The sequence below is a fragment of the Podarcis vaucheri genome, assembly GCF_965113315.1.
Source record: "Podarcis vaucheri genome assembly, chromosome: 1".
Classification (NCBI taxonomy): Eukaryota; Metazoa; Chordata; class Lepidosauria; order Squamata; family Lacertidae; genus Podarcis; species Podarcis vaucheri.
This window is the reverse complement of record NC_138759.1, coordinates 136,319,680-136,326,028: the sequence shown is the minus strand read 5'-3', so window position 1 is coordinate 136,326,028 and position 6,349 is coordinate 136,319,680. Positions and strand designations below refer to the sequence as shown.

The window sequence follows — 6,349 nt, the reverse complement described above, 5'->3', positions numbered from 1 at the left end:
GGATAAACCTTTATTATTATTTTGAAGCCTTGCAATTCTGAGTTCGTTCTGAGGTTTGGCCTGCCTGACCTTCTTCCGGCAACTGTTGGCTACTCAGGTGTACTCTTCCTTCAGTCATGAGTCTCATCCCACCAGGTTTCAGTGATGCAGCGAAGGCAGCATTTTCCTGTCTCTTTGGAGTAACCCCCCCCCCAATTTGGAAAAAAAATGCTTCAGTTTAAACAGAAGATTGATTGATTGATTGATTGATTGATTAAACAGAAGATCCATTTGATGGACTGCTTGCGCACAGAGAATGGTGGGAGGAACCAGCTGCGGAACCCCCAAGGGAAGAAGGCTCAGAGCCCAGGGAATAGTGATGGGACAGCAATGAGTGGTCAAAGGGAGAAGACTGGGAAGAGGAAGGTTCAGAAGCTGAGGAGGAAACAGAGCGTAGTGAGCTGCGAGAGTCCGTGGCTGAGAGAAGTCGAAAATCAGAGGCAGAAGCTGAAGCAGGGGACACCAAGAGGCCGAGATGATTCAGGCTGGTGAAGTCACGGGTGTCTCCCTCTCCTGCCTCAGCCTGCTTCCCTCCCTGCTTGGCTCCTAGAACCAGAAGAAGCGTGAAGAGGGCAGAGAAGAGGTTGATGATGAGCAGACACAGTCTCCAATTGCTTGGCGGGAAACCCTGGAGAGGAGGGGACTTGGGCAGCTGTGTGGCGTCAGGGACCTTCATTCTCAGCAGCTGCTTCATGGAAGTAAGACCTACTGGGGATGAATTGTTGTGCTCATTAGGCCTGACATTCCCGTGTCCACCTCTTGTTGCTAATAAAGAGTTAACTCCAACTTGCACAGTGTGATTTACTGCTGGGTCGCTCCTGACATTCACACATTATTAATTAATTAATTAATTAATTGAACTTTTTGGCTTAGAGTGCAATAAAAAGAGGACACAATAAATACTTCTTTTAGGTTTGGGGGTGGCGGTTGGCTGGTTTTGTTTACCCCAAAGCATCACATATGAAGGAAACAGTTGCCTTCTTTTTGTTTATGACCTGTATTCATGTATTTATAGTGTGATCTTAATATAATGTATTAAGTATTAATACCCACTTCAGTTGTAATAAAAAATGGCCACATTGAAAGTACTACGACACATTTATCCATATGTGCCCTGCAGCTTCATGGATAGAATTAAGTGAAACGCAACTCCATGTTCTCCCTTTTTTGCCACGCTAGTTATCAGACCACACTGACTCAGCTTCCAGAGTGGTAATCTCATTTGTCTGTTTATTAAGAACAACAAGCAGGAGTCTTGTGGCACTTTAAGGCTAACAGGTTTACCACAACTTTTGTTATACTGACTAGACTCTATCAGATAAATAAAATGTCATTTCTTAGCTGGCAGGTATGGGGGCAAGAACGGGAAACAGTGGAGCCAAATGGCCTTGAAATGCAATCATACAGCCTGTGACAATTAATGTAATGTTAAATGCATCCCACAGTAACCAACATAGCAGCCATAATTGGGGAATTGTGAAATGAGAATTTTATGTCTGAGAAGAAATTTGAACTAGGACTTCACAGCTAATTCTCCTATGATAAATAAAGTCATAGCCAACTTGTTTTCAGTCATAGAGAAAATGAAATTTCCTCCCACATAAGTTGCTTTAAAGATAGATGGTTAAGGTGCTAAGGTACTAAGGCCAAATTATGTTTGTAATTTGCCTTAAATTTCAATTTCCATGCCCCGCAGAACGTAAGTGAACTTGTAAGTAGCTTAACTCTTCTCTTAACCTGAAGATTTAAAAATATGTATGCAGTGACTATTCATCATAAAGCTTTAACTGGAGCAAGAGAATCAGAAATTACTGCAGTTTATGAATCCATTTTGTGTTAACTTTAGGTATATTTCTGAGATAGCAGGGAAGTCAGTTGTTCATGTAAAAAATGTGGTTGAATATCAAACATTCCCTGGCCTTATTGGGACCTGGTTCTGACTTATTCAAGCTTTCCATAAAATGGAACCAGACTTTTATAGACTGTCTAGTTAAGATATGTAAACGACTGCTCTTAGTACAATAAGAGTCACAGTTACAAGGGTGCCTTAGCAAGTGTTTCAGGGCCTTTGTGTTTTTAACACACATGATATAAAACATACTTAGTGTTTTACTGGTTTTGTTCCAAGTGAAATAATCATGCAGCTACTCTCTGCTTAGTTTTGCAGGAGCTCTGTCTGTGCAACCAGGAACAGGTTTCCTTGGCAATCCCAACCCTGCTAAGGCTCTTTGAAATCTTCCAATATTGTGAAGCCAGTAATTACCTCCTCCTTTTTCTGATTCCTTTTCCTCAGCAGACACCCTGCGGTGCTTTAAAAAACAGAATGTAGTATCAGAGCAGCTTGGTTAACAAATATCCTTTATTTTCTTTACTATTTGAATGCCCCCTTATGCAGAATTGGCAGATTTGCCGCCTTTCTGCCCTAGTATAATGAATATATGCCATTTTGCTGATCTTAAAGATATTTGGCCCTCCAAAATGTAGCACCCTGCTTGTGGTTAACGCTTAGCTGGAATGAAATATTCAACGCAGCAATAGAGAAATTAAAATAATAATTTATTTGTCAGACAAATAAATGATAGGCACAGTGGTATATGGTTACCAAAAGCTCTGCCCACTCTAGCCCTGATGGCCAGCACTTATATTTCCTCAGCCCAGCCCCCTTTTATTTTCTGTTAAACAATAAATCTTACTATTTACCAACTCTTAATTAGTGTTTTTGCAGCTTGATTGTATTCTGTAATATGCAGGGTCAATGTAACCTTTGCTCCCAGCCTGTAATTCCCTTTTACAACTTTGAGAAACTTGTCTCCTGGTACTGCTATAAATCAGGGGGGCCCTGTCCAGGAGAGCAGGAAGATAAACAACTGCCAAAGTACTTAGCCAGCTGCTTTATGCCTGGCATGAAACATACAAACATTTACAAATATATTTTTAAGCTCATTTTAAAATACAGGCCTTGATCAGATGCCTCAACACCTCTCTCCCTCTTTTCCTCTGTGCAAATTGACTTCATTATCTTGATAAAACTCTGAGAGCAAAGTCCATGTGATATCCTTTCCCACAAACAATATATTCCTCTGCTTCATGAAATGCAGCTGATATTTTTTTTTTTTAGAAAATTAGAAATATTAAGGAAGCAGACAAAGACCATCACCTTCCTTGTAAGATGACAATTAGCTTTGTGGATATTTTGATGCACAGTTTGAGGAGCTGGTGATTCCATCTCCACTAGTGAGCTTGGAGTACTGTGTAGATGAGGCTTCAGAACCGTCTTCAGAATAAGACTGATAAACTGCATGACACAACTGGAAATCTATATAGAAAAGAGCAACCTCTCACCATGGCAGAATTACCAGGAGTGAAATCCCACATTATGTACTTTAGCTGCCTTTGTTGTCAGGTGTGACAGTTTGGCTCCTGTCCCGTATCACTGAGAGCCAGGCCCAGACAGAGGGGGGGGGGCATATGGGCCACTTGGCCCGGGCCTCCGGTTCCAAAGGGGGCCTCGGTCAGCATATTCCCAATTGTATATCTGTATTTTCAGTTTTGTCTTTATATGCAGATACAATTCAAGCCTTGAAATAAAATTATTTGTCAGCATAACTTTTGTGAAAATTATTTATATACTTACTTATTTATAAGACTTCAGTTATTAGTTATTATTAATGAACTCCATTTGCATGTAGGAACTCCTATGACTACAATTAATGATGGGAGAGGTGACTGAGTTTATTCCAGACTACATGGCTTGCAAGAATGGATTTTATAATATTTATAAAAGTACAACAACAATATGCATTATAATCATTGCTCTAGTATTACAGAGCAGGCGTAGCTAATTTGAGGCTGTGTACACACCATACATTAAAAGCATGATTGCTTCTCCCCTGTAAGAATCCTGGGAACTGTAGATTAGTACCCTTCTACCCCCTAGCTACAATTTGTAGCACCTTTTACAAACTGTAGTTCCCAGTACTTCTTTGGGAGAAATGTGCTTTTAATGCCTGTTTTTGCTGCAGCAGGCATGCTCAGCTACCCCTCTGGAAGCTCAATCCCACAGAAAGCTGTGACGGCCACCAACTTGGATGGTTTTATGCAGGAGAAGGCTATCAATGGCCACTAGGCACAATGGCTATGCTCTACCTCCACAGTCAGTGGCAGTAACGTTTGTGAATAGTAGTTGATGGAAAGTATAGGAATACAGAATGCTCTTGTTTCCACAGGCCTCTGGTTGGCCACTGTGAGAACAGGATCCTGGACTAGACAGGCCAATGTGGCCTCATCCAGCAGGGACTTCTTATGTCCTTACATGGTTCAAGGGCAGAGATTGTGAAAAGGCATCTTCCAAAGCAATCCCACCCCGCAAATAGCTTTGGAGCCTTCTTTCCTCTAGCCTAGCCCTCACCCCTTTTCCTGTTCCTGCTGGAGTCTTCTTTTGTTTTGTTTTTATAATACTTTTTATTGAATTTTCCCACAAACAAAATAAAACAGTCTTTACAATCATTTTTAATATCATCTTATTTATATTGCGTAAAATCACGCCTCGACTTCCTTCCTTCCCAGTTGTGGTTTTCTTAATATACATCTTAATATACATCTTCTCTTCATTTCTATACATTTCTAGAGACAGCACAGCGTGGGGGGGGTGCTTTCCCTTTCACGCCTGCCACTCAGTCCCGCTCTTGGGCCTTTAAAAAAAACCCCAAGAAAACAGGGGAGCAGCTGTGGCGTCGCTGGGTGCCCCTGTCCCCCAAGGATGATCCCCTTGAGGTTTGGAGGTGCACAGTGCCCTTGCGCCACCCCCAGAGCCCCCGCGCCACTTGGAAATCCTCAGAGAGGTTTTTCCGCGCTTCTATGATGTCCGTGGTTAAACCAGAAGTCTCGGAGTCTTCTTTGGCTTGCCACGCCTGCGGGCTCTCTTCCGGCCAACGCTGCCAATGACCGATCTTAAAAACTTGGGGTCGGTGAGATTCGGCAATCGCGGCACCTTGCGCCTGCTGGACCTCCTGAGCGGAGCGGGTTGTGCCTTGCTCCTCGTGAAGTAGGGTGAAATGTGAGGAGTGTTGCAAGCCGGCGCAGAGGCAGAGGGTCTGGCCGAGGTGGTAGAGCACGGCTTCTCTGTCTGGGGCTTCTTCTTAATCCAGTAGAACACCATTATCATACGCCTCTTAGATGGGTTGGACATGCTGAAGAAGGTGCTGGAGGCCAGGGTGACTTCAAGGCGGAGGACGCAGCAGGCAGTTCCCTATCAATGGGGCCAAATCCAAGCAAATGTTAACTTTAGTCCTGTTCAATCGACCCAGCAATTCTGCACGTTAAATAAGGGATTAATTCCTCAGGCAGTACGAAAAGACTTCCTGTGGCTTTTTAATAGCAGGGAGCTCCCAACTACTGCCACTGTTGACAGCCTGTTGCCCCTTATATCTGCTTGAATGGGTTATGTCACAATGGTTCCTTCATCAGGTGTTTGTGAGCACAAAAATGCTGTTGGGAGTTTCAGCAATGAAGGCTCAGGTATAATACACTGTTTGAAAGTCTGAACATTTCCTCTTTTTATTTAACAAAATTTATATACCACTTTTATAATTTATATACAAATTATTAGGAGAGTAAGATAAAAATATACTGTAGTTTATTCACTTCTAGGCTAGTTTACATACTTTATTCCTTCTTACACTTTTATCCCACCTTTCCTCCACAGAGCATACACACTTCAGCCTCCACCTTCTCCACTTTATCCTGGCAGCAATATTGTGAGCTAGGGCCATAGCTCAGTGGTAGAACAGGTGCTTAGCATGCAGAAGGCATCAGGTTCAGTCCCCAGCATCTCCTGGTGGGACTGGGAGAGATCGTGCCTGAAATCTTGGAGGGCTGCTGCCAATCAGCGCAAACCAAGTATCTTCAGCCTTTGAAGACCCAGGACCTACTTTTAATCATACATGCATTTGGGGACCCATTTCTTAATCTTTTCCCATATATTGGCAGGGTGGTAGCTCTCTGGTTGCAACCAACCTTGGATTGGGCTGCAGCATGTTAGTGGGTGCCAACCCACCAGCTGAAGACCGGTGGTGTAGACAATACAGAACTGAATGGACCGGTTTCATGTGTTGGGCTGAGAGAAAGAGAGGAACTGGCCCAAGGTCACCCAGTGGACTTCATGGCTGAGTTGGGATTTGAACCCTGCTTTGGCAGGTCCTAGTCTAACACATCCAAAATATCTGGAGCATTGGCAAATTTCCCAAGAGTGTCTTCCTACATACATCCCTTCCTCATCCCCTTTAAAAATGAAATAAAATTATTTAGCATA

At 42.9% G+C, this 6,349-nt stretch overlaps 1 long non-coding RNA gene across 1 annotated transcript; it reads left to right on the top strand.

Moving 5' to 3' along the window:
• The first annotated feature begins 3,937 nt into the window (after nt 1-3,937).
• Nucleotides 3,938-6,349, top strand: LOC309525730. The gene is made up of 2 exons (XR_014216514.1): nt 3,938-5,237; nt 5,367-6,349. It is a non-coding gene; the product is annotated as an uncharacterized lncRNA (long non-coding RNA).